Genomic DNA, 5,692 nt, shown 5'->3' with positions numbered 1-5,692 from the left:
GCTGGCGTGTGCCTGCGTCACTGGTGACACCGCAGAGGCCATGCGGTCCCCACTCCTGCCTGCCCCCACGCTATCCTGGATCCCACCATGTGCTCCTGCTCTCCTGGCCCAAGGACTTGTTGGCTGCAGAAGTAAAATTCCCCGCTGGGACACATAGCCCAGGGGATGGGGGCCGTAGCCAAGGTTTGGCCGGTGTTAGCCACCCTGCACTGCTTGCTCAGGCCTTGGGCTTGCCTCTCCTCTCTCCTATGGGCCCTCCATCAGCAAAAAAAGATGTGAGCTTAAAGCTACATAAGCCAACAAATCACCTATTTCAGCAGCGGCAGCCGGCCCCCCTGCCATGTCCGGGACTTGGAGGGGGTACTGAAGTTGGTGCTTTCGAACCTGTGCCTTCCCTGGCTGCTTCAGGGCCAGGAACGAAGCCTGCATCGTCTTGGGTCTTTCTGAAAGCTGCCCCCTCTCTTGGGATGGGAGGGGTGCTTAAAGACGGCATGGGTGGCCCATGGTGGTAGGAGTTAAGTACCACAAGGATTTTTATTTTTTTTTCTATTTAAACCACTGTGTGCTTCTCCAGGTGGGGGGTTTGGTTTGGGGGGGGTATATTTTGGAGAGGTGTTTGCAACGTGCAGCCACCTGACGTGCAGTCCCCTGGCCAAGAGCCACCTTGGCCGGAGGGTTTGCAGGCAGGGAGCTGGGACAGCGCGTGAGCACCGTGGGCAGCCGCTAGCATCGCCTACCCCTCGGCTCCGCTGGAGCCCCACCGGCTGCCGGCCCCTTCCTGGAGCTGGGGTGGCCTCATGGGGTCCAAACTTTTTTGTTTTCCCAGCGGCACCATTTAAACATAAATTGCCCAAGCTCTCTGGAGCCTTCTCGCTGCCCATCCTTGAGCCAAAACTGAAGCCGGCACATCGTTTCCCCAAACCAGCCATCTTCCCCCAAAGCTGGGGCAGACCCAAGGGATGTGGCTCCCCAGGGCCGGTGGGTCTTTCCCCCTTGGTGGGACTTGTGATGCCGGTGAGACCACGTGGGTTCACGCCAAATATACTTGAAAGCAGAGCTGGAGTTTCTCGTGCATGAGGCTCTGACTCGACGCACAGAAATCCCAAGTAGGTACCCGGCCTGTTTGCTCCCACTGAGCTCGGGATGGGGAGGTGGTTTTCCATCACCCGACGGATCGGCCCTTTCAACGATCATGCCCTTCTGCGGCCAGCTAAGATGCACGGAGCTTTTATTTTTAAATGCACATCTATACAAGTGAGGCCGATGAGGAGCATTGCAATAAACACTGCGTTTTATTGGCATCCAGCTTCCTAGAAATGGATTTGGGGTTTTCCAGTTTCCCACCGTGGCTCTGCCCTCCGCGTGGGGATGGGGAGGGTTCACCTCCAAGTCCCCTTGTACAAACAGCCTGAAACCAGCCCTGCTGCCCCAGCAGTGCCATTACCCCGTTAGAGTCCCTGTGGGCAGAAATAAAGTCAAGAGGTGTTTTTAGGTAAGCGATCAGCTTTCTAAAGACCTTTTATAATAAATAAAGCCATCAAGTGTGTCTCCTGTTGGGCTACAGAGCAGAAACTATAAAAGGGACCGGAGCTGTCATGGGCTTGTGCTCCCCAGGGTTTTGTACCTTGTCCATCGCTGTGGGCCACTCCACATCCATGCACGCAGGCTGAGAGGTGTCCACGGGCTTCCCCTGCCCACCGTGGGGCCATGCCACGAGGACTGGCACTTGGATGCTGTGAGCAGTGCCGTAGCCCCGCCAGACACGCAGGATCAAAGGCAGGGAGGGAGGACTGCAGGGCTGGGAAAAATCCCCATTTCTGGAGCGGGCTCTGGGGAGTGATGCTCCAGTGGCCTGTCCCAGGCTCTGTCTTGCCCTGAGCGCAGTAGCCGGGATCAGCACAGAACAGAGGAAGCAAGCACTGATGCTGGGACAAACGATGGGAATTGTTTTTTTTTCCCTGGTATTCAGTGCAGCACTAACTCACTACCACATGCAGCTTTAAAACCAGCTTGATTTGTCTCTTCCAGCTCAGAGCACTGCATTAGATGGTTACAAGCACTCGGAGGTTAAATTTGCCCATTCACTGGCAAGTCCAAGCCTCCCACAGCTCAGCCCCTGCCTAGATGCCACAGCAAGGAAAAAACGTGGTCTGTGCCGTAGCTCATGCCCGAGATGTGCGTTTCTGGGTCTGAGCCGTGCTCGGCTGCAGCTGGAGAGTGCGAGGTCTGACTCTGCTCCCCCGAGGCTGGGGTCAGGGGTGTCCCGTGGGAGGCAGGGCCCTGCCCCAGTACACCGTCGGGCACCAGGGAGGATGGGGCATTTGCACTGGAGCTGGGATGCGTGGTCCTCACACTGGTGTAACTCCAGGACACGACACAAGGTGCGAGCAGGATCGCATCCGTCAGCTGGAGGTGCAGCCTTGCTGAAGTCGGGACACCCAGGGGCTCCTGGCCAGCATGGGGATGGGGCGATTCGGCTGCCAGCCCGGGCAGCACAGCCTGGACTGGGTGCGCATCCCCGGCAAGATGCTGCTGTGGGGCCCATAAAGCTGCCCTGGGACTGGTTTGGGCAAGAAGCGCCTCTCTGCCCTTGCAGCTGCTTTTTGGGGCTGCCTTCAAAGCCTGGCAGCAAGCGTTGGGCCCCAGCTGCCTCCCCTTCCCCATCACCCTCGCCCCGCGCTGGAGGTCCCAGCTCCCCAGAGGAGATGCTGTCCTTCCCCTGGCACAGGGACAGAGGCAGCGGGTTTGACACCAGCTCTGCTCCGAGCTGGGGCTGCCCAGCGGTGACACTGGGACCAGAGCCACCTGTTTCCCAGTAAAAGATAGAGCAAGGTGGAGGGGCTGCATCCCCACCAGCCCGGTGAGGGCAGGTGGAGCATCACGAACTGCAGGTCTGCAGCTGCGTTCACTCCTCCATGCTCTCCTGCATGCCTTTTTCCTCTTGAAAAGCCTCAGCTTGCAGATACCACATATTTTTCAGGTGACAAGCATTGTTCCCAAGGCAGGCAGAGGCAGAGAGGAGGGGGAAGGAGGTGATGGTGACCTGGCCCTGGCCCTGAGCACAGGGGAGCACTCCGGGTCGGTGCCTTCGCACCCTTCCCACGGCCAGGGGCTGCTGGGCGAAGGTGGCCCTGCCCGGAGCAGCACCACCGACCGCAGAGGAAAAGATGTCAAAAGCAAAGATGCTTTCTAACATGTAAGCGCTGCCCTCGGCTAGGCACTGAATTTCGGCATTGCCTAAACCCACTGGAAAAGTTCCAGGAGGTTTGGGTGCCCTCCCGGCAGCCGGCGAGCACCCAACCCCTTTAGGGAATTCACCCTGAGAGCAGCCCACCTCACCCTGGTCCAAGCTGAACCAAGACCTGGTAGGGTGGAAGGAAGCGATGCTCGGACCCGGATCCCTCGGAAGTTGTTGCCATGCAGGTGTTCGTTAGCTCTTGCTCACGCTGGCCCTTGCCCGAATAACTCCGAGCTGGTGCGAAGCCCGGCAAAGGGGGAAGAGCGAGGGATGCAGGGGCCAGCCCTGACGCAAGGGTGGCGGGTGGCGTGGGACGAAGGCCGAGCAGGGGCCGGAGGGAGGATGAGTCACCCAAATACGCAGGAGGGGAAGGAGCGCTCAGCCCACGGCGGCAACCGGACGGGGTTTTGCTTCTGCAGGGTTGCATTGTCCGATTTCGGGAGAGGAGCAGGATGGTGCCCTGGGGTCACTGCCAAGGTCCAGAGCCTGGTGCTGCCCACACACCGTGGGCAGGACAGCCGTGTGGATGCAGGAGAAATATCCACTAGAGGGGACTGTGCGATCGTGTGTGGGAGCGCGCAGCTGCCAGCCCGGCCACAGAGCAGGATCTGGCTCCTCCATCCATCCAGCCCTCAGCCCTCTTGGTTATCCAAGCCTGGGGTCCCAACGCCCTCCGCACCCCTCCATCCCCAGCACCATGGGGTGGGTACCGAGAAAGGGGCAAAGCTTTAGCCGCAGGCGCTGGGGCAAGGTGCTGGGCTGGCCCCAGCCAGCAGCCAAGCCCCCTCCCAGCCGCTTACTCACTCCCACCCCAGCGGGATGGGGCAGAGAAAGAGATAGGCAAAAGCATGAAAAACTTGTGGGTTAGAAGAGGAACTAGGTGTCTTTAAGGTCCATATAGAAAATATCCCTGGAAAAAAATGCAGGCTGCAGGCCCCCAACAGCCCAGGGCATCCCCCCTCCTCCCTGCTCGGCTCTATCCCTGCTCTCCCCCCGGGACCCCACAACTCTCCCAGGGCTGAGACTGTTCATCCTGTCCCTGCAAGCCCAAAACTCCCCAAGGACCCAGGCTGTTACTTTGCTTTTTCCTCCCACTCACCCTGGAGCCGGAGCCTGTTGTGGGGGGCAGAGGGGGGGCAGAGCCGTGGGTGGCGAGGGCAGGCGGAACTGGGGTGGGTTTTAGTGGTTTCCTCTCGCCCTCCCCTTCTCCCTCAGCATCACGATATCGTTTCCCTCCTGGCAGGATTAATGGGCTTTGCTTCTCTATTTGTACATAAGGACTTAAGTAATGCACTCCCCAGAGAGCAATAAAGCTTCCCTTGCCCCAGCAGCGCTGGGGAGGCCAGATCAGAGCCCACGGTGATGGGCTGCATCAGCTTTTTCGTGTCCTTCAACACCCTCCACACATTAAGCCCATCCTCCTGGCACAGATCCTGCAAAACGTTTATTTGTGACTGTGTTAACAAACACACTTGTGGAATGTGTGTTTAGATACGAGCATGTCACCTTCTCCCTGCCTCGCCGGAGCCAGGCCCGTGGGCAATGTGGGGCTGGGGCTCACAGCTGCTGAAAAACGGCTGCGGGCGTCTCGGTGCCTAAAACCCGCCTTCGGATGCTGCCGATGCTGCTGAGCACCACCGGGACCGGCAACCCCAAGGATGAGGCCACCTCCCCTGCTGTTCCCACCAACCACCAAACCTGCCAGCAGCATCCTACCAGCGGCTCTTTCCTGGAGGTTCCCAGCTCATGGTCCTGGAGCGGGGATGCAGCCAGGGGAAGGGTCTGACCGCGATCTTGTACAGCCCTGGTGTCCTGCAGCTGCTGGGGCAACGGACACAAGGGCTCCGTGGATCCCATCCAGCTCCATAAACATAGGGGAGGATGCTGGCCTCAGGCCACGCCACGGGCAGACACCCGTGGAGCTGAGCTTGCACACCCCGCTCCCACGACCACCCTTGACAGGTCTGAGCCCATCGCCATCCCTGGCTCCCTCACCCACCCACTCCTCCTTGGCTGGGGGGGGCCCGCCCCGGGGTGGCGGGCCCCCAGCCGTGTTCCCGGGATGGAGAGGGCACCTTGGGGAAATGGTGCTGCTCCTCTCCCAGAACAGCCTCGCCCTGAATACATACTATTTTAAATTCTAACTTGCAAGATTTTAGGGGAAATTTGCCTTGGCTGTGTCTGGGTCCAATCCCCCATGTCCCAGACTCTGCCTTCAGCATCCCCAGGTAGCTGGGACTGGAGCTGCGTCTGGTCTCTTGAGATCCAGGGAAGGGAAATGAATAGCACAACTGAAAGGCTGTTAGTGAGATACTGGGTGAGAGCATGTGAGGGTCTGTGGAAATACAGCTGGCTGTCCCCAAGCCCCACAGGTCCCCTGTGACCTGCTCAGTGCCCGTGGCACGTTTCCATCATGCCAGCCCAGTGGGAGCCCCAGCTGGGCAGCAACTGAGC

The sequence above is a fragment of the Cariama cristata genome, unplaced genomic scaffold (genome assembly GCF_000690535.1).
Source record: "Cariama cristata isolate BGI_N322 unplaced genomic scaffold, ASM69053v1 scaffold6730, whole genome shotgun sequence".
Classification (NCBI taxonomy): Eukaryota; Metazoa; Chordata; class Aves; order Cariamiformes; family Cariamidae; genus Cariama; species Cariama cristata.
This window is presented reverse-complemented; position numbering follows the sequence as displayed.